Source organism: Triticum aestivum, chromosome 3B, assembly GCF_018294505.1.
Source record: "Triticum aestivum cultivar Chinese Spring chromosome 3B, IWGSC CS RefSeq v2.1, whole genome shotgun sequence".
Classification (NCBI taxonomy): Eukaryota; Viridiplantae; Streptophyta; class Magnoliopsida; order Poales; family Poaceae; genus Triticum; species Triticum aestivum.
This window is the reverse complement of record NC_057801.1, coordinates 697,772,353-697,793,999: the sequence shown is the minus strand read 5'-3', so window position 1 is coordinate 697,793,999 and position 21,647 is coordinate 697,772,353.

The window sequence follows — 21,647 nt, the reverse complement described above, 5'->3', positions numbered from 1 at the left end:
CCCGCACCCTCGATTCCCCTACTCAACCGCCGCCGCCGACCATATTTAAACAAGTTTGAACATATTTAAACACAAATAAGTATCACAAATAATATTTAAACACAAAAAATATTACTGTTATGATTTAAACAAGTTTGAACATATTTAAACACAAATAAGTATCAAACAACATTTTAAATGCATAAAAAAAATTGTGGAGCCTGGGATTCGAACCCAGGACCTCCTGGTGTGAGAACTAGCTGCTGACCAATCAAGCTAGTAGAGGGAACTTGATGTGGATCAGGTCAGGTGGAAGATAACCTGTTGGCTCGAGCAGAAATAAAAAAAATACTAATGGCGCACCAGGGTGAGGTGCGGCATTAGTATGGACGTACTTATGGCGCACCGAGGGGTGGTGCGCCATTAGTATTGTGCCGCCCCCATCCATACTTCCTCCCCGGCCCAAACCTATCCCCTCTCTCTCCCTCGCCCTCACCCTCGATCCCCTTCCCCTCTCCTCTCCCGACGCCGCCGCCCCGCCGCCGCCTCGACACCTCGGCGCCTTCCCGTCCGACGGTGCCAAGCACTGCTACGCGCTCCCCATCGCCACCGGCGCGCGCTACCTCGTCTGCGCCACCTTCCTCTACGCCGGATTCGACGGTGACGACGCCTTCCCGGAGTTCGACCTCTACCTCGGCGCCACCTGCTGGTCCCCCGTCGTCGTCTACGATGGCGCCCGCCTCGTCAAAAGGGAGGCCGTCGTGCTGGCCCAGTCCTCCACCGTCTCTGTCTGCCTCTCCAACGCCACCACCGGCCGGCCCTTCATCTCGACCCTCGAGCTCCGGCCCCTCAACGGGTCGCTGTACCGCACCGACGCTGAGGCCCGCGCCTTCCTTGCCCTCGCCGCCCGCATCAACTTCGGCGCACCCTCGCCAGATCCCGTCAGGTCTGTCTTCCCCTTTCCCCATTCTTTTTCTTCTGATTATGATTTTAAAATGTAATCAATCTTCTTTCACTTGCTATTCTTCCTACAAATCACTGGATTCGTAGACTATATGCCTACATGCCAAATGGTGATTTTTTTCTTTTACACAAGTAAAATGTGGTCAACCAATTGAACCCAAAATTTGTCATCTCCAGCAAACTAGTGTCTTTTTCTTGTCTGTAGATTAATATGGATGTTGGTCTTCCTTAGGTTCAAAACCAATAAACCAAACTAACTTGTCATTCTTGTTTTTAATCACTGTGACAACACTTAATTTATGTTAAGAAACTGATGACATTTCAATATTTTACTTATTAAACCAACCAAGGTTGCACCTGCACAACCTTGAGCTGGGAGGTGATGTCAAGCATAGTCACTTCTGCCAGATATGGCTTGTAAAAGCCACGAGAAATACTGTCCTTCTTTGTTCTTGAAAGCTCGCCGAGAAGTTAACTCCTAGGGTTTTAGCAGTTATGTATAAAAAACATAGAAAAGCCCGGCGGAATTAACTTTGGATTTTCTGCATTTAACTAAGAAACCCATAAAGAGTACAGTTCATTATTGAATAAAATGAAATGGCAGTTTATTTAGAAATTTGGAGCAGTTGTTCTATGGTTTTTTTAGCACAAAAAGTCTGATTATATAAGCAAAAACAATTGTTAGCTTTTAGATGTTGTGGTGGTTCACTTGGGGGTATGTGTAGCAGTTAGCAAAAACAGAGGACTAAAGTGCTCTGTTTTGGCAAACCAGTGCATGCATGCCTTTTTTCTTCTTCATTTTTTTTTCACTGACGACGAATGCTGGCAACTCGACAGCAGCTAGCTAGCAGGTGTTCCTTTACAAGCATAGTAGAGCATAGTATGGATTCTAATGTTCAACTCTGACTAAACAGGTTCTGCAAACGGTCTTTTACTGCACTTGACTGAAGAAGTAGGTGTCTGCTATATCCTGCACTTGAGGTGAGTTGTGTTCTCAGGTTTACATTGCAATGGGCACTCTTCTTGTAAATTCAAATTCAGATTTATATACCATATGCTGGCATGACTGTTTTTATTAGGCAGGACAGTGCAGTAGTTGATGTATCTTGGGTTGATTATAAAGTTGCTTGGGTTTAATATTACCCAGCATGATGATGTATCAATGTAGCGTTATCTTATGATCCAAGTGCTAGTACTGCTAGTAAATAGCTAATATAGTTAATGAAGAAGAAAGAAAACTGCTAGTACAGTTAATGAAGAAGAAAAAAAAACTGCTACTACTGCTAGGACAAAGCATCAGACTGAATAACTAACAGTGGTTAATTAACCTAACTATTCATTTTTCCTTAGGTTAATATTAAAATGTCCAGTGTATATATATTTGAAAATGATTGCTGCTAGATGTTAATTTGCTGGTACTAGCTAGAATTTGGCACTGAAAAGGAAAAGCAAAAGCTAATTAACTGCTGGGTAATAGCACTGGTACTAGGTAGCTAAAATATGTGTTCTGAAACACTGAGAGCAGAAACACTTACTACATACATATGCTCAAGAAACACTTACTAACCAGAAAAGGTTTTGACTTGAAATGTTAATAGCAAAGAGAGCACAACAAGTTAAACACCTCAATCTGTTAGTATTTGTCTGCATTTTCTCACATTCTTCTTGTATCTGATCCAGTATTGCTTGTAGTGGTTTGTCCAAAATGTTGAATGATACTGCTTGGAGATGCATATATTGTTTCACCTCTTCACATGCCAATGTATTTTCCATGTTGTGATGGAGGCCTTTTTTGCCTTGTCCACCCGAGAGGCCCTTGAGTTTGCTGGAATGTCGATTAACTTCCATTCCAGCAAATTCGGGTACTCCATATGTCCTATTTTCAGCAAAGGTCATGCTGAAATTTTCCATGAATTTTAGCATGACTTTGCTAAAAATAGGACATATGGGGTACTTGTGACTAATGCATGGGTCGGGGTACTTGTGACTAATGATGAAAGCTTAGGCTTTTAGGGTGCCTCGGCGTCGAAAAACCCTCAATGATAAAAGCTTAGCTTTTAGGATGCCTCGGTGTCGACAAACCCTAAATGATGAGACCATGATCTTGTTCCTTGACAATAACCAACTTTTTGACCAAACTTTGTTCCTATTTAGAGAGAAACATGGTCAACAACGATGAGGCCGGGGGTTCGGGCGGCAAGGCATTCTGGAAGCTGTCCCAGGAGATGGAGGAACAACCTCACTTGTATGAGGACGCCGCCTTCCCCACCGATCCTCAGACCACTGATGGTACCGCCGAGGATGACCCCACTGATGCCACCACTGATGGTGCCGCCGAGGATGCCACCACTGATGATGGCGGCGCACGCACAGATGGCAGCCAACCGAAGAGGCAACGGAAGGACCGGCGCCCGACCGTGCTCCGCACCCTCAAGGAGGAAGTTGCTGAAGTGGACTCCGACAAGAATCCAACGGCGCCCGAATGAATAGTCAAGGGGTACTTGCTTCAGCTCGGGTGCATTCTCCGGAGCACCATCTCGATCAACACCGAGAACCTGAGGCATCCTGACCGAGGGAATTTGCGCAACCTACTCTTCACGAAGCTGCACGAACGATACAAGTTCCCCGCTGATTTTGAAAACACAAGCCTCAAAGGGAATAAAGTGAACAATGCTGCCCTCACGAAGATGAGCAAGGCCCTGTCTACTTGGAAAAGCAATGTGAAGAGAATGATCGAGAAAGGTGAGAGTTATGAGAAGATCAAGGAGAAAAATCCTTCGATCACCAAAGATGACTACAACGACTTCAAGATCAATTGCTCGAGCAGCGCAAACTCCCAATCAAGTCAGTGGGGGAAAGAAATGCGGGAGCTGAACTTAGGGGAACACAAACTCGGTCCCGGCGGTTACAGAGTGGCGGAGCCTATATGGGACAAGGAGGACGCAGAGCGTGCCGAGCAAGGCCTACCGCCCCGCTTCGAGAAATACAGCGGTAACAAGCAGACCAGGAACTATGTCAGGGCCCGGTACAAGGAGGACCCGATAACAAAGGAGCTTACCACGGATCCGAAGACCAGGGCACTTGAGCTTGTTCTGGTAAGGAATACACCCCGGCATAATTAGCTCCATATGGTTGCATTCTAATTAATGAAGCCAAATTTCTAAATGGTTCACATTCCTTCCGCAGGCGACTGAAAGCAGTAGCGCGGGGTCGACTAAGAGCAACCCTTGGGACACCACTCTAAATAGGGCGTTGAATGTAATGAAGAACAAGGATAAGCTCGGTAAGCCGACGTCAGCTGGTCGTGTGGCCGAAAAAGGCTTGTCCACAAAATGGGGGTCAGACTATACCGTTGGTGTGCAGAAGGAGAAAAAGACCAGCTCGGACAGCCAGGCGCGCGAGGTTCAAGAACTCAAGGCACAGGTGGCGCGGATTCCGGAGATTGTCCAAGAGCAAGTGCAACAACAACTCGGAGCGACGATCACCTCCATTGTGCCTACCTTGATCGAGGGGTTGAGTGTGTGGATTGCGGGCGGCCAACACGGGCCGCCCCCGATTCCTAGCTTCACGGCCAGCAACTCGCAGAATGTGATGGCGGGGCCATTGGTGTCTCCGATGCCGGCACGGGAGCTTAATGCACCCGGGTGTACGCCGGCCGGCACCTCTGTAGCAAGCGGCCCCTCCGTCAACTGCATGCCCGCCATCATCACGGTAACTAATTAAGCCTCTCTCGGCCGAGGACTTCATCTCCTTGCCTTTGACTGGGCATCCCTGACGCCCTACATGTTTTCGCAGGGTGCCGCCGACGATCCGTGCACTCTCCTGCACTTCGTGAACAACGAGTTGGTCGATGTCGCCAAGGGCAAAATCGTTCAACCGGGCAACCCCTTGTTCCACGGTACCCAGATGCCACCCAACTTGTTTAGGGTTGAACTGGTTCGGGTGCTGCCAGGCTGCGATGAGTTGTTACCTCCGATTCGACCCGTCGGGGCCGACGATGATGACGTGATGACCCTCAGCGCTTGCCTGAGCTAGCCCCTGCTTTGGCCGAAGAGCCAGATTCCTTTGGGGCGGGGGACACCACCCCAAAGACAACACCGCCAATCGTGCCGGCGCCAAGTCGGCCCCATGGCAAGACCGCCGCAACGGTGCCGGACATCCCTATGCGACTGGATCCAAACATGCATATGGCACAGGATCAGAACGACGACGACGACGATACATTTGGCAACGTCGATCAGTACTTTGCCGAACATGGGTACGATGGCGACTTCATGGGGCCTCCTTCTCAAGAACCCAACCCAACAAAAGACGTGCGCGATCTAGCTGGTACCGCGGAGAAGCCAAGTTGCAACAGGCGACGTCTGCCGTTCATGAAGGAAATATGCCCTAGAGGCAATAATAAAGTTATTATTTATTTCCTCATATCATGATAAATGTTTATTATTCATGCTAGAATTGTATTAACCGGAAACATGATACATGTGTGAATACATAGACAAACATATAGTCACTAGTATGCCTCTACTTGACTAGCTCGTTAATCAAAGATGGTTATGTTTCCTAACCATAGACATGTGTTGTCATTTGATTAATGGGATCACATCATTAGGAGAATGATGTGATTGACATGACCCATTCCGTTAGCCTAGCACTTGATCGTTTAATATATTGCTATTGCTTTCTTCATGACTTATACATGTTCCTGTAACTATGAGATTATGCTACTCCCGTTTACCGGAGGAACACTTTGGGTACTACCAAACGTCACAACGTAACTGGGTGATTATAAAGGAGTACTACAGGTGTCTCCGAAGGTACATGTTGAGTTGGCGTATTTTGAGATTAGGTTTTGTCACTCCGATTGTCGGAGAGGTATCTTTGGGCCCTCTCGGTAATGCACATCATTATAAGCCTTGCAAGAAATGTGACCAAATGAGTTGGTTACGGGATGATGCATTATGGAACGAGTAAAGAGACTTGCCGGTAACGAGATTGAACTAGGTATTGGATACCGACGATCAAATCTCGGGCAAGTAACATACCGATGACAAAGGGAACAATGTATGTTGTTATGCGGTTTGACCGATAAAGATCTTCGTAGAATATGTAGGAACCAATATGGGCATCCAGGTTCCGCTATTGGTTATTGACCGAGAATAGTTCTAGGTCATGTCTACATAGTTCTCGAACCCGTATGGTCCGCACGCTTAAAGTTACGATGACAATTTTATTATGAGTTTATAAGTTTTGATGTACCGAAGTTTGTTCGGAGTCCCGGATGTGATCACCGACATGACGAGGAGTCTTGAAATGGTCGAGACATAAAGATTGATATATTGGAAGCCTATGTTTGGACATCGGAAAGGTTCCGGGTGAAATCGGGATTTTACCGAAACACCGGGGGGTTACCGGAACCCTCCCGGGGGTTAATGGGCCTTAGTGGGCCATGAGGGAGAAGAGGAGGGCCGGCCAGGGCAGGTCGCGCGCCCCCTCCCCTAGTCCGAATAGGACAAGGAAGGGGGGGCGGCGCCCCCCTTTCCTCTTTCCCCTCCCCCCTTTCCTTCTCCACCAAGGCAAGAGGGGGGAGTCCTACTCCCGGTGGGAGTAGAACTCCTCCAGGCGCACCCCAAGGGGGACGGCCGCACCTCCCCCTCCCTCCTTTATATACGGGGGCAGGGGGGCACCCCATAACACACAAGTTGATCTACGGATCGTGACTTAGCCGTGTGCGGTGCCCCCCTCCACCATATTCCACCTCGGTCATATCGTCGCGGAGTTTAGGCAAAGCCCTGCGCCGGTAGTACATCATCATCGTCACCACGCCGTCGTGCTGACGGAACTCATCCCCGAAGCTTTGCTGGATCGGAGCCCGGGGATTGTCATCGAGCTGAACATGTGCTGAACTCGGAGGTGCCGTACGTTCGGTGCTTGGATCGGTCGGATCGTGAAGTCGTACGACTACATCAACCGCGTTGTGCTAACGCTTCCGCTTACGGTCTACGAGGGTACGTGGACAACACTCTCCCCTCTCGTTGCTATGCCATCACCATGATCTTGCGTGTGCGTAGGAAAACTATTGAAATTACTACGTTCCCCAACAGTGGCATCCGAGCCTAGGTTTTATGCGTTGATGTTATATGCACGAGTAGAACACAAGTGAGTTGTGGGCGATACAAGTCATACTGCTTACCAGCATGTCATACTTTGGTTCGGCGGTATTGTGAGATGAAGCGGCCCGGACCGACATTACGCGTACGCTTACGCGAGAATGGTTTCACCATTATGAGCACTCGTGCTTAAAGGTGGCTGGCGGGTGTCTGTCTCTCTCACTTTAGCTGAATCGAGTGTGGCTACGCCCGGTCCTTGCGAAGGTTAAAACAACACCAACTTGACGAACTATCGTTGTGATTTTTATGCGTAGGTAAGAACGGTTCTTGCTAAAGCCCGTAGCAGCCACGTAAAATTTGCAACAACAAAGTAGAGGACGTCTAACTTGTTTTTGCAGGGCATGTTGTGATGTGATATGGTCAAGACGTGATGCTATATTATATTGTATGAGATGATCATGTTTTGTAACCGAAGTTATCGGCAACTGGTAGGAGCCATATGGTTGTCGCTTTATTGTATGAAATGCAAACACCCTGTAGTTGCTTTACTTTATCTCTAAGCGGTAGCGATAGTCGTAGAAGCAATAGATGGCGTAACGACAACGATGCTATGATGGATATCAAGGTGTCGCGCCGGTGACGATGGTGATCATGACGGTGCTTCAAAGATGGAGATCACAAGCACAAGATGATGATGGCCATATCATATCACTTATATTGATTGCATGTGATGTTTATCCTTTATGCATCTTATCTTGCTTTGGTTGACGGTAGCATTTTAAGATGATCTCTCACTAATAATCAAGAAGTGTTCTCCCTGAGTATGCACCGTTGTGAAAGTTCTTCGTGCTGAGACACCACGTGATGATCGGGTGTGATAGGCTCTACGTTCAAATACAACGGGTGCAAAACAGTTGCACACGCGGAATACTCAGGTCATACTTGACGAGCCTAGCATATACAGATATGGCCTCGGAACACGAAGACCGAAAGGTCGAGCGTGAATCATATAGTAGATATGATCAACATAATGATGTTCACCATTGAAACTACTCCATCTCACGTGATAATCGGACATGGGTTAGTTGATTGGGATCACGTGATCACTTAGATGACTAGAGAGATGTCTGTCTAAGTGGGAGTTCTTAAGTAATATGATTAATTGAACTTAAATTTATCATGAAACTTAGTACCTGATAGTATTTTGTTTGTCTATGTTTGTTTGTAGATAGATGGCTCGTGTTGTTGTTCCGTTGAATTTTAATGCGTTCCTTGAGAAAGCAAAGTTGAAAGATGATGGTAGCAATTACACGGACTGGGTCCGTAACCTCAGGATTATCCTCATTGCTGCACCGAAAAGTTACGTCCTGGAAGCACCACTGGGTGCCAGGCCTGCTGCTAATGCAACTGACGACGTTAAGAACGTCTGGCAGAGCAAAGCTGATGACTACTCGATAGTTCAGTGTGCCATGCTTTACGGCTTAGAACCGGGTCTTCAACGACGTTTTGAACGTCATGGGGCATATGATATGTTCCAGGAGTTGAAGTTAATATTTCAAGCAAATGCCTGGATTGAGAGATATGAAGTCTCCAATAAGTTCTACATCTGCAAGATGGAGGAGAATAGTTCTGTCAGTGAACACATACTCAAAATGTCTGGGTATAATAATCACTTGATTCAACTGGGAGTTAATCTTCCTGATGATAGTGTCATTGACAGAATTCTTCAATCACTGCCACCAAGCTACAAGAGCTTCGTGATGAACTATAATATGCAAGGGCTGAACAAGACTATTCCCGAGCTCTTCGCGATGCTAAAAGCCGCGGAGGTAGAAATCAAGAAGGATCATCAAGTGTTGATGGTTAACAAGACCACCAGTTTCAAGAAAAAGGGCAAAGGGAAGAAGAAGGGGAACTTCAAAAAGAACAGCAAGCAAGTTGCTGCTCAAGAGAAGAAACCCAAGTCTGGACCTAAGCCTGAAACTGAGTGCTTCTACTGCAAGCAGACTGGACACTCGAAGCGGAACTGCCCCAAGTATTTGGCAGATAAGAAGGATGGCAAAGTGAACAAAGGTATATGTGATATACATGTTATTGATGTGTACCTTACTAATGCTCGCAGTAGCACGTGGGTATTTGATACTGGTTCTGTTGCTAATATTTGCAACTCGAAACAGGGACTACGGATTAAGCGAAGATTAGCTAAGGACGAGGTGACGATGCGCGTGGGAAATGGTTCCAAAGTCGATGTGATCGCGGTCGGCATGCTACCTCTACATCTACCATCGGGATTAGTTTTAGACCTAAATAATTGTTATTTGGTGCCAGCGTTAAGCATGAACATTATATCTGGATCTTGTTTGATGTGACACGGTTATTCATTTAAATCAGAGAATAATGGTTGTTCTATTTATATGAGTAATATCTTTTATGGTCATGCACCCTTGAAGAGTGGTCTATTTTTATTAAATCTCGATAGTAGTGATACATATATTCATAGTGTTGAAACCAAAAGATGCAGAGTTAATAATGATAGTGCAACTTATTTGTGGCACTGCCGTTTAGGTCATATCGGTGTAAAGCGCATGAAGAAACTCCATACTGATGGGATTTTCGAATCACTTGATTATGAATCACTTGGTACTTGCGAACCGTGCCTCATGGGCAAGATGACTAAAACGCCGTTCTCCGGAACTATGGAGCGAGCAACAGATTTGTTGGAAATCATACATACTGATGTTTGTGGTCCAATGAATGTTGAGGCTCGCGGCGGATATCGTTATTTTCTCAGCTTCACAGATGATTTGAGCAGATATGGGTATATCTACTTGATGAAACACAAGTCTGAAACATTTGAAAAGTTCAAAGAATTTCAGACTAAAGTAGAAAATCATCGTAACAGGAAAATAAAATTTCTACGATCTGATCGTGGAGGAGAATATTTGAGTTATGAGTTTGGTCTACACTTGAAACAACATGGAATAGTTTCGCAACTCACGCCACCCGGAACACCACAACGAAATGGTGTGTCCGAACGTCGTAATCGTACTTTACTAGATATGGTGCGATCTATGATGTCTCTTACTGATTTACCGCTATCGTTTTGGGGTTATGCTTTAGAGACGGCCGCATTCACGTTAAATAGGGCACCATCAAAATCCGTTAAGACGACGCCTTATGGACTGTGGTTTGGCAAGAAACCAAAGTTGTCGTTTCTTAAAGTTTGGGGTTGCGATGCTTATGTGAAGAAAATTCAACCAGATAAGCTCGAACCCAAATCGGAGAAATGTGTCTTCATAGGATACCCAAAAGAGACTATTGGGTACACCTTCTATCACAGATCTGAGGGCAAGATTTTCGTTGATAAAATCAGATCCTTTCTAGAGAAGGAGTTTCTCTCGAAAGAAGCGAGTGGGAGGAAAGTAGAACTAGATGAGATAACTGTATCTACTCCCGTATTAGAAAGTAGTTCATCACAAGAACCGGTTCCTGTGACAACTACACCAATTAGTGAGGAAGCTAATGACATTGATCATGAAACTTCAGATCAAGTTTCTACTGAACCTCGTAGGTCTACCAGAATAAGATCCGCACCAGAGTGGTACGGTAATCCTATTCTGGAAGTCATGTTGCTTGACCATGATGAACCTACGAACTATGAGGAAGCGATGATGAGCCCAGATTCCGCAAAATGGCTAGAGGCCATGAAATCTGAGATGGGATCCATGTATGAAAACAAAGTATGGACTTTGGTTGACTTGCCCGATGATCGGCAAGCCATTGAGAATAAATGGATTTTTAAGAAGAACACTGACGCTGATGGTAATATAACTATCTATAAAGCTCGACTTGTTGCAAAAGGTTTTCGACAAGTTCAAGGGGTTGACTACGATGAGACTTTCTCACCCGTAGCGATGCTTAAGTCTGTCCGAATCATGTTAGCTATTGCTGCATTTCATAATTATGAAATTTGGCAAATGGATGTCAAAACTGCATTCTTGAATGGATTTCTGGAAGAAGAGTTGTATATGATGCAGCCAGAAGGTTTTGTAGATCCAAAAGGTGCTAACAAAGTGTACAAGCTCCAGCGTTCCATTTATGGACTGGTGCAAGCATCTCGAAGTTGGAATAAACGATTTGATAGTGTGATCAAAGCATATGGTTTTATACAGACTTTTGGAGAAGCCTGTATTTACAAGAAAGTGAGTGGGAGCTCTGTAGCATTTCTGATATTATATGTAGATGACATATTATTAATTGGAAATGATATAGAATTTCTGGATAGCATAAAGGGATACTTGAATAAAAGTTTTTAAATGAAAGACCTCGGTGAAGCTGCTTACATATTGGGCATCAAGATCTATAGAGATAGATCAAGACGCTTAATAGGACTTTCACAAAGCACATACCTTGATAAAATTTTAAAAAAATTCAAAATGGATCAGGCAAAGAAAGGGTTCTTGCCCGTACTACAAGGTGTGAAGTTGAGTCAAACTCAATGCCCGACCACAGCAGAAGATAGAGAGAAAATGAAAGATGTTCCCTATGCTTCAGCCATAGGCTCTATCATGTATGCAATGCTGTGTACCAGACCTGGCGTATGCTTAGCAATAAGCTTGGCAGGAAAGTACCAAAGTAATCCAGGAGTGGATCACTGGACAGCGGTCAAGAACATCCTGAAATACCTGAAAAGGACTAAGGATATGTTTCTCGTATATGGAGGTGACAAAGATCTATGTCGTAAATGGTTACGTCGATGCAAGCTTTGACACTGATCCGGACGATTCTAAATCGCAAACCGGATACGTGTTTTTATTAAACGGTGGAGCTGTAAGTTGGTGCAGTTCTAAACAAAGCGTTGTGGCGGGATCTACATGTGAAGCGGAGTACATAGCTGCTTCGGAAGCAGCAAATGAAGGAGTCTGGATGAAGGAGTTCATTTCCGATCTAGGTGTCATACCTAGTGCATCGGGACCAATGAAAATCTTTTGTGACAATACTGGTGCAATTGCCTTGGCAAAGGAATCCAGATTTCACAAGAGGACCCAGCACATCAAGAGACGCTTCAATTCCATTCGGGACCAAGTCCAAGTGGGATACATAGAGATTTGCAAGATACATACGGATCTGAATGTTGCAGACCCGTTGACTAAGCTACTCTCATGAGCAAAACATGATCAGCACCAAGACTCCATGGGTGTTAGAATCATTACTATGTAATCTAGATTATTGACTCTAGTGCAAGTGGGAGACTGAAGGAAATATGCCCTAGAGGCAATAATAAAGTTATTATTTATTTCCTCATATCATGATAAATGTTTATTATTCATGCTAGAATTGTATTAACCGGAAACATGATACATGTGTGAATACATAGACAAACATATAGTCACTAGTATGCCTCTACTTGACTAGCTCGTTAATCAAAGATGGTTATGTTTCCTAACCATAGACATGTGTTGTCATTTGATTAATGGGATCACATCATTAGGAGAATGATGTGATTGACATGACCCATTCCGTTAGCCTAGCACTTGATTGTTTAGTATATTGCGATTGCTTTCTTCATGACTTATACATGTTCCTGTAACTATGAGAATTATGCAACTCCCGTTTACCGGAGGAACACTTTGGGTACTACCAAACGTCACAACGTAACTGGGTGATTATAAAGGAGTACTACAGGTGTCTCCGAAGGTACATGTTGAGTTGGCGTATTTCGAGATTAGGTTTTGTCACTCCGATTGTCGGAGAGGTATCTCTGGGCCCTCTCGGTAATGCACATCATTATAAGCCATGCAAGCAATGTGACCAAATGAGTTGGTTACGGAATGATGCATTACGGAACGAGTAAAGAGACTTGCCGGTAACGAGATTGAACTAGGTATTGGATACCGACGATCAAATCTCGGGCAAGTAACACACCGATGACAAAGGGAACAATGTATGTTGTTATGCGGTTTGACCGATAAAGATCTTCGTAGAATATGTAGGAACCAATATGGGCATCCAGGTTCCGCTATTGGTTATTGACCGAGAATAGTTCTAGGTCATGTCTACATAGTTCTCGAACCCGTAGGGTCCGCACGCTTAAAGTTACGATGACAGTTTTATTATGAGTTTATAAGTTTTTATGTACCGAAGTTTGTTCGGAGTCCCGGATGTGATCATCGACATGACGAGGAGTCTCGAAATGGTCGAGACATAAAGATTGATATATTGGAAGCCTATGTTTGGACATCGAAAAGGTTCCGGGTGAAATCGGGATTTTACCGGAACACCGGGGGGTTACCGGAACCCTCCCGGGGGTTAATGGGCCTTAGTGGGCCATGAGGGAGAAGAGGAGGGCCGGCCAGGGCAGGCCGCGCGCCCCCTCCCCCCTAGTCCGAATAATACAAGGAAGGGGGGGGGGCGGCGCCCCCCTTTCCTTCTCCACCAAGGCAAGAGGGGGGAGTCCTACTCCCGGTGGGAGTAGGACTCCTCCAGGCGCACCCCAAGGGGGCCGGCCGCACCTCCCCCTCCCTCCTTTATATACGGGGGCAGGGGCACCCCATAACACACAAGTTGTTCTACAAATTGTTCCTTAGCCGTGTGCGGTGCCCCCCTCCACCATATTCCACCTCAGTCATATCGTCGCGGAGTTTAGGCGAAGCCCTGCGCCGGTAGTACATCATCATCGTCACCACGCCGTCGTGCAGACGGAACTCATCCCCGAAGCTTTGCTGGATCGGAGCCCGGGGATTGTCATCGAGCTGAACGTGTGCTGAACTCAGAGGTGCCGTACGTTCGGTGCTTGGATCGGTCGGATCGTGAAGACGTATGACTACATCAACCGCGTTGTGCTAACGCTTCCGCTTACGGTCTACGATGGTACGTGGACAACACTCTCCCCTCTCGTTGCTATGCCATCACCATGATCTTGCGTGTGCGTAGGAAAACTGTTGAAATTACTACGTTCCCCAACAGTTCAGCTCTCAGGAGACGCCTCCAGCTGCCGACTTCACCAAGCCTCAGATAGGCGAGGTGCGAAATATTATCAGCCCCAACACACTCAAGAAGGTGGTCTGTGAGCAGAACTCGGTCCCATTACAGGAGAAGAAGAAGGCACGCAAAATAAAGACTAACAAGGGTGCGAGCCAGCCGGCACCGAGTACGATCCGTGCTCAGGACGGGCCACCTTCACCTAAGGATATCTCGAGGAGGGTGCATGTGGCGGGTAGGGCGATGCTACCGACAAATATGCTCAATGCTGCAACCGGTGCTATGCGGAGTCTGCATGACAGTGTTCTTTCTTTGGAGAAGCGGCGTCTCAGAGAGAAGGATGTGGCATACCCGGTTTTCACGGCCAAGGTGCCCGAGGGCAAGGGCTTTGTGGATAACTCCATCGGGCATACGATCGTCCTGCGGTTTGATGACATCCACGCTATGTTGAACCTTCATCCGCTGCACTACACCTTCGTTCGGCTATTTTCGCTGAGTATGGAGATGCGGATCATTCGCGATAAGACCCCGGACGTCGTGATAGTCGACCCCTTCTACATGTGTGCCAAGATCTTGGGCAGCGGTGGGGACCGGCAAGTCGTGAGTTCTTACCTCGAAGGCGTCATTCTGGCAAACCAAGATAAGGATAACTTCCTCGTGCCTTACTTTCCCGAGTAAGTCCTCCCCTCAACCGGCCCGTAACATATGAATTCTTAGATTTCGATCGTTTTTCTTTTAACATTCGGTGTTTTCTGCAGTGACACACATTGCACGCTCATCCTCCTAAGCCCCAAATATTCCATGGCCATGTATTTCGACCCGGACCGTCAGTCGAACGTAGACTACACAAATGTCAAAAAGGTTCTTGATGATGTTCTCCCCGGCTACGCCAAATCTGGAGGCACCTTCACCAGGCCTATTCGTAAGTACGGCAAGCACGTGTTCTCCCACAATACAATGTTCTGCTGCGTCAAGCAGCCGCCTGGCGGTCAGAAGGGTGCCTACTACGCCATCCATCACATGCGGGCGATCGTACGGGACCATCATCAACTTCTGCTACCGAGTAAACTCAAAGATTGGGCCGCGAGCGTGTCGGCAGTCCAGGACGCGGACATCAGACAAGAATTCTTTCGCATCCAGTCGGAGTTTGCGGAAATCATCCATCAAGATGTCCTTCGTACCTCGGGGCAGTTCTACCTCAGAAATCAACCGTCCAACAGTGACATCGACACAATGCTACAAATGCAGGCTGACAACGCCCGTTCTTTCATGACTCCCACGATAGACGGCGGCTTCATCCACGCTCTGGTCCCTTGAGTCGAGTCGAAAGCAGTGATGCTGTGTCTAGTTCTGAAACATCGATTGGCTCATGTTGTAATTAAACTTTAATGAACTTGTAGTATGTCTCTTTGGTTTCGAGAGTCGTTCAACTTAGATGTAATTGATGCTATTAATGTCTTGCTTTTCTCTTCCGATCATTCTGTTGCATTCTTATATATTGCTTATGTATTGTCTGTGAATTGGTACTAACGTTTCGTTTGGCTAGTGCATAGCGATGCCATCGTATGTCGTGTACAAGGGTAAGGTTCCCGGAGTCTACGACAACTGGGAGGAGTGTCGGAGACAGGTTCACCGATTCAGCGGTAACAGTTACAAAGGGTACACCACTAGGGCCGAGGCCGAACCTAGATACGCCTGCTATCTAGCGGGAGAGGGGAGGGAGCGTTGGAGGAACCGGATGAAGACGAGTTTCATCGTGATGATACTCATCGTGATTACCGTAGCTCTCTTCTATGTGATGGTAGTTTATATGATCGATATCGACTTGTAATGTGAAGACAAACTCGCTACTCGCGGTCTCGAGACTTGTAATATAATGTTCTATCTTTGTTCGGTCTTTTCAATTCGGAGACTAATATGATGAATTGTATTCAGAGACTAATATGATGAATTGTATTCAGAGACTAATCTTCTATTGTATTCGATGAATCTGTTGTTGATGTGTGCTGTCTATATTTTGTCCAATTATACATTTTGTAACCTGTGCAAAAAAAAACAGAAAATAAAAAAAATAAAAAAAACATAATATTCATACTAATGGCGCATCACATCACAGTGCGCCATTAGTATGCCAAAGGATACTAATGGCGCATCATTAAACAGTGCGCCATTAGTATGCCGAAGTTACTAATGGCGCATCTTGTTGTTGTGCGCCATTATTATGCCAAAGCACCTGGGTATACATGGCCCCCTCGGAGGCATACTAATGGCGCACTGTTGTATATACTAATGGCGCATCTGAGGTCCGCCATTAGTATACCAGATACTAATGGCGCACTAGTGTTGCGCCATTAGAAAAATATACTAATGGCATGGCACTAATGGCGCACCACTAATGCGCCATTAATGGCCAAATTAGGTGCGCCATTAGTAGGCCTTTTTCTAGTAGCGTGATGTGATTGACATGACCCATTCCGTTAGCCTAGCACTTGATCGTTTAGTATATTGCTATTGCTTTCTTCATGACTTATACATGTTCCTGTAACTATGAGATTATGCAACTCCCGTTTACCGGAGGAACACTTTGGGTGCTACCAAACGTCACAACGTAACTGGGTGATTATAAAGGAGTACTACAGGTGTCTCCAAAGGTACATGTTGAGTTGGCGTATTTCGAGATTAGGTTTCGTCACTCCGATTGTCGGAGAGGTATCTCTGGGCCCTCTCGGTAATGCACATCACTATAAGCCTTGCAAGCAATGTGACCAATGAGTTGGTTACAGGATGATGCATTACGTAACGAGTAAAAAGACTTGTCGGTAACGAGATTGAACTAGGTATTGGATACCGACGATCAAATCTCGGGCAAGTAACATACCGATGACAAAGGGAACAACATATGTTGTTATGCGGTTTGACCGATAAAGATCTTCGTAGAATATGTAGGAACCAATATGGGCATCCAGGTTCCGCTATTGGTTATTGACCGAGAATAGTTCTAGGTCATGTCTACATAGTTCTCGAACCCGTAGGGTCCGCACGCTTAACGTTACGATGACAGTTTTATTATGAGTTTATAAGTTTTGATGTACCGAAGTTTGTTCGCAGTCCCGGATGTGATCACGGACATGACGAGGAGTCTCGAAATGGTCGAGACATAAAGATTGATATATTGGACGACTATATTCGGACACCGAAAGTGTTCCGGACGTTTTCGGAGAAAACCGGAGTGCCGGAGGGTTACCGGAACCCCCCGGGGAGAGATAATGGGCCACATGGGCCTTGGTGGAAAGAGAGAGGGGTGGCCAGGGTGGGCCGCGCGCCCCCTCTCCCTCTGGTCCGAATTGGACTAGGAGGGGGGCGGCGCATGCCACAGGAAGTCGACGCGCGGGGACGGCGGTGGACCGCGGGCCACGGCGCTATGGCCCAAAGGGGCGACGCAGTGGCGGAGGGCAGGTCGGGGTGACGACGGAAGACCTCGGGACGGTCGCAGGGACCGCGGGCCGCGGTGCTACAGCCCGAAGGGGCGGCACAGCGGCGAAGCGCGGGGTGGTGCAACCGCGTGGACGGCCTCGAGACGGCGGCGTGGACCCCGTGCCACGCTCGCTACGGCCCGACGGGGCGACGCAGCGGCGGCGCGAGGGTCGGTGCAGCCACGGGGACGGCCTGGAGCGGACGGCCTCGGGTGGCGGTAGACCGCGGGCCGCGGCACTACGGCCCGAAGGGGCGACGCAGCGGTGACGCGGGTCGGTGCAGTCGGGAGAAGAACCACGGGGCGACGGCACTGCGGCCCGACGGGGCGACGCAGCGGCAGCCCGTTGCTCGATCGGCGGAGGGGCGCGCTGAACTCGGAGACGATCTTCACGGGACCTGCGGAGGCGCGCGTAACTGACGGGCCAGGTCGGTCGCGCGGCGTAGATGAGGCGGATCGCGGCGGCGAGCGGGTGATCAAGCCGATCGCGCGCGAGGTCGGGGACGCCGCTCGGTGGAGGCGTGGTGGCGGCGGAGTCCGAGATGAAGCCGGCGGCCGCGGGCGGCAGGGCGGCTATTATTGGCCGCCGCATGGCGCGAGGCCGCCGGGTCGGGGTGATGCAGGAGTCCCGGTCGGAGCAGGGCGGTGACGGCCGGCGTAGATCGACGGGCGGGCCGGCGCGCGGACGACGGCCTTGAGGGCTACCTGTCACGCGAGGCCGCCAGGTCGGTGAAGTAGCCGGCCGGTTGCGCCGATGTCGGAGTAGAGGCGCGAGGTGTCGACGGCGGCGGTGGGCGACGCAAACCGATCAAGAAAAGATCGAAAAACCAAAAAGTAGACGCCGATCAAAACCACCGGCGAGAGAGAAAAACCCGGATCAAAGGATCGGGAAAAAGACTCTCTAGGGCAGCCGGCCAACATGGCCGGCGGACGAACCCTAGGTACGGGCGGCGCGCCCCCGACGGCGGTCATGGAGGCCGACCGCCCCGGGGGCTACGCGCAAGTGCGGAAGCGACGGCGGCTAGGGTTTAGGATCGACTTGCGATAGATACCATGTTAGAAGGGAGAGAGGAGATTGGTGGAATAGTTGTTGTATTGCTTGAGCCTCGTGGGCATATATATAGGAGTACATGATCATCTTGAAGTACAAGGCAAAGTAGAATAATATCCTACGCTATCCTAGCTTTCCTATACAATCACTTTACTCAACAATGGAGAATATCTCCCGTCTACCAATCAAGGACAGGTTGACACGCAGGATGGCTAGATCTGATCCTCAAGAAATTATCCTTGACAGAAAGTTAAAAACCGGTGCCCTTGTCTGATGCGAGTGAAGCATACGTAGAGACTGACAAACACGCGCATCTCGCTGGCGCAAACAGTGGCGAAATCGCACCCTCTCGTAATATGATGTGATCTCCATGCACACTGCATGCACGCGATCTCATCATGCGGCGCTCGGAAAGTGATTTCTCACCACCCTGGCTACCAGCAGTTTAGAACGTATTACCAGTACGATCTGTGGCACCAAATTAGTAAGGATATATTTGTGCTTGTAGTAGCGCGTCACTGAATGGTCGCATTAAACAAGACGTTTTTATCGTATTTATTCGAGTTAAATACGCTGGAGGTACCTCAACTTGTCTTGCACGGTCAGTTTAGTGCCTAAAGTTGCAAAATACATGAAACTGATGCTCGAACTTGTTTTGACATGCAAATACGATGCCTCCATCCGTATCCGGATGTACGTCCACCCCGCGTGGCGTGCCAGCGTGGCAGTGGCTGAGAGTTGGAAGGCTCTAGGTGGCCCGAGCGTGAGGATTTTTTTACAAGACCCCCTCATATTTTATTTAGTCATGCAGGCAAATCTCATGAATTAGAAATTAGAAAAAGGAAAAAAATGTGATACATGATCGAACCCTCGTTGTCACACATTGCATTGTACGCAAAGGTTGTCCACCATGCCATACATAGCTCAGTAAATATTGAGGTCGAACTCCAAATATTGCATCGATATGCATAAATTAACTTTGGAGCACAGGTTGTGTCCTATTTTTTTGAAGTTCAAACAAATTTTTTACAGCTACAAAATTTCTGAATGTTTTTGACTTTTTGTACATGCACACATAGAAGTATAATATACCCTTGTGAATTTTCATTAATATATGTGCTTGTATGCGAGAGATAAAAAAGACAAATACATGCAAAAATTGGCTTGTTTTTTTTGGCCGTGATGTTGTCTTTTCTTTTGCAGGATATAATATAACATAATTTCAAATGAAATTTGAAAGTCACTTAGAGCACATGCATACATTTTTGTGTGAAAACAATCAACTCTTTTTGAAACTTTTAAGTGACAGATGTTAGCCTTTAAAAAATGTGGTCAGTGGCCACCATGTTCTAAAAATCCTCTTTGGTTGCTATGTACCTCTTCAAGCGATTCTTATTTATATATGGCACTTCTATGGACTCACACAAACTTTATTTCATTTTTTCAAGTTCCTTATTTTTATTTTTCACACTATTTTTCTGGTTCAAGAAAAAAATGTAAGAAAAAATACGGCTGTCATAAACTTAAATACAAAAAATAAAAAATATTTAAAATAAAAAATGATTGCATATTGTATTTTTTTTATATGGGAAAATTTACGTCTCATGAAACTAAACAAGAACTTGGATAAAAATAAAAATAAAACTGATAGATAACACATTAGGAAAATTAAAGAGCGATACGTGTGTATACATAGCTTTCTAGCTAAGAGGTGAACACCATACATATTTTGGCCAAGTGGACAGATCAGCCGTAGTTGACCAGGAGGTTTTAAACCCCTTCATGATGATTTTTTTCATGTTATTTCTCGCTAGCATACACTGTATTTCATGTCTTTCCTATGTGATTAAGTAAGGGTGTTTTTGTAAAAGATCCTCATGTGCGGAGTACCCAACACTTTCCCGCTCTCCGCCACGCTGGCACGCCACGCAGATTGGACGTACATTTGGATATGAAAGGAGGCACCGTATTTGCACGATTAGACAAGTTCAAGCACTAGTTTCATGTATTTTACAACTTTAGTCACCAAACTGATCGCCCAGGATAAGTTGAGGCACCTCAAGTGTATTTAACTCTATTTATTCGGCGACTTTGGGAGCTTGTTTTCAGCCGTCCATTCGGACATACGGAAGAATAGAGTTTTACAATAACGGAATAATGATAACAATACTTTACTAAGAGCATGGCAGAGTAGGAGTACGTTACCACGTGGGTTGGCAGAGGCTCCGTAGCTAAACAGGGCCAGGGGTAGGTAGGTACAGTAGTAATGTAGTATACGGTGGGGAAGCTATACGGCTGCCGTCGCACGCACGCTACTCACGCGGCATGTACGTACGTGCGTGCGGTTTGGTTTGTCATCGCGAGTCGCGTTTCTTCCAGTGCAGTTCGGCCTGCCGTACGTAGGGTAGGGGAAAGCGGGACGCGTCTCCGTCCATTTCCTTGGTTTTCCATGCGCCGCCGCGTGGGTCAGTCTCCGGCCCCCTCAACCTCAAGTCGACGGCGGGGACACGACGGGACTGGAACGCCATCCCGCGTGTTCACCGACGGGCGACGGCACGGCGCGGGACGAGTCACGAGAAAGATGGTCGCGCCAGGTGCCAGCCGCGTTTGGTGCGGCGTTGCCGTCTATTTTTTTAGAGTACGCAATCGTGTACCTTAGTTTTATAGAAGGCAGAAATATATACAAGAGATGAATCTTACACTAAGCCAAGTAGTCACGACTCGGCCCTCGAAACTCCACTCGTACACCTAAACTCTACTACTCATAAAACACGGTAACTCCGTGAGCTCCTGCCGACGCCCAAGTACGCAGATCATCAAAAATCCGCCCAGTAAAGCTTGCGATAGAAGAGACTTCTCTGGTTGGACCAAACACCATCCCGTTGCGATGCTTCCAAAGACTCCAACAGATGAGCATGACAACCGAGTCGAAACCTTTCCGAGCCTCCTTCGGGATCATCCGCGTGGGATTTCGACAGACCTCAGGTGGCGAGTGTCATCCGGCTGATCGTGCCTTGCTTGGAGGAAGAGAGGCTGAGTGATACCCGTATTTGTCTATACTCGAGGGGGCACGTTTCTTCCGAAAACGATC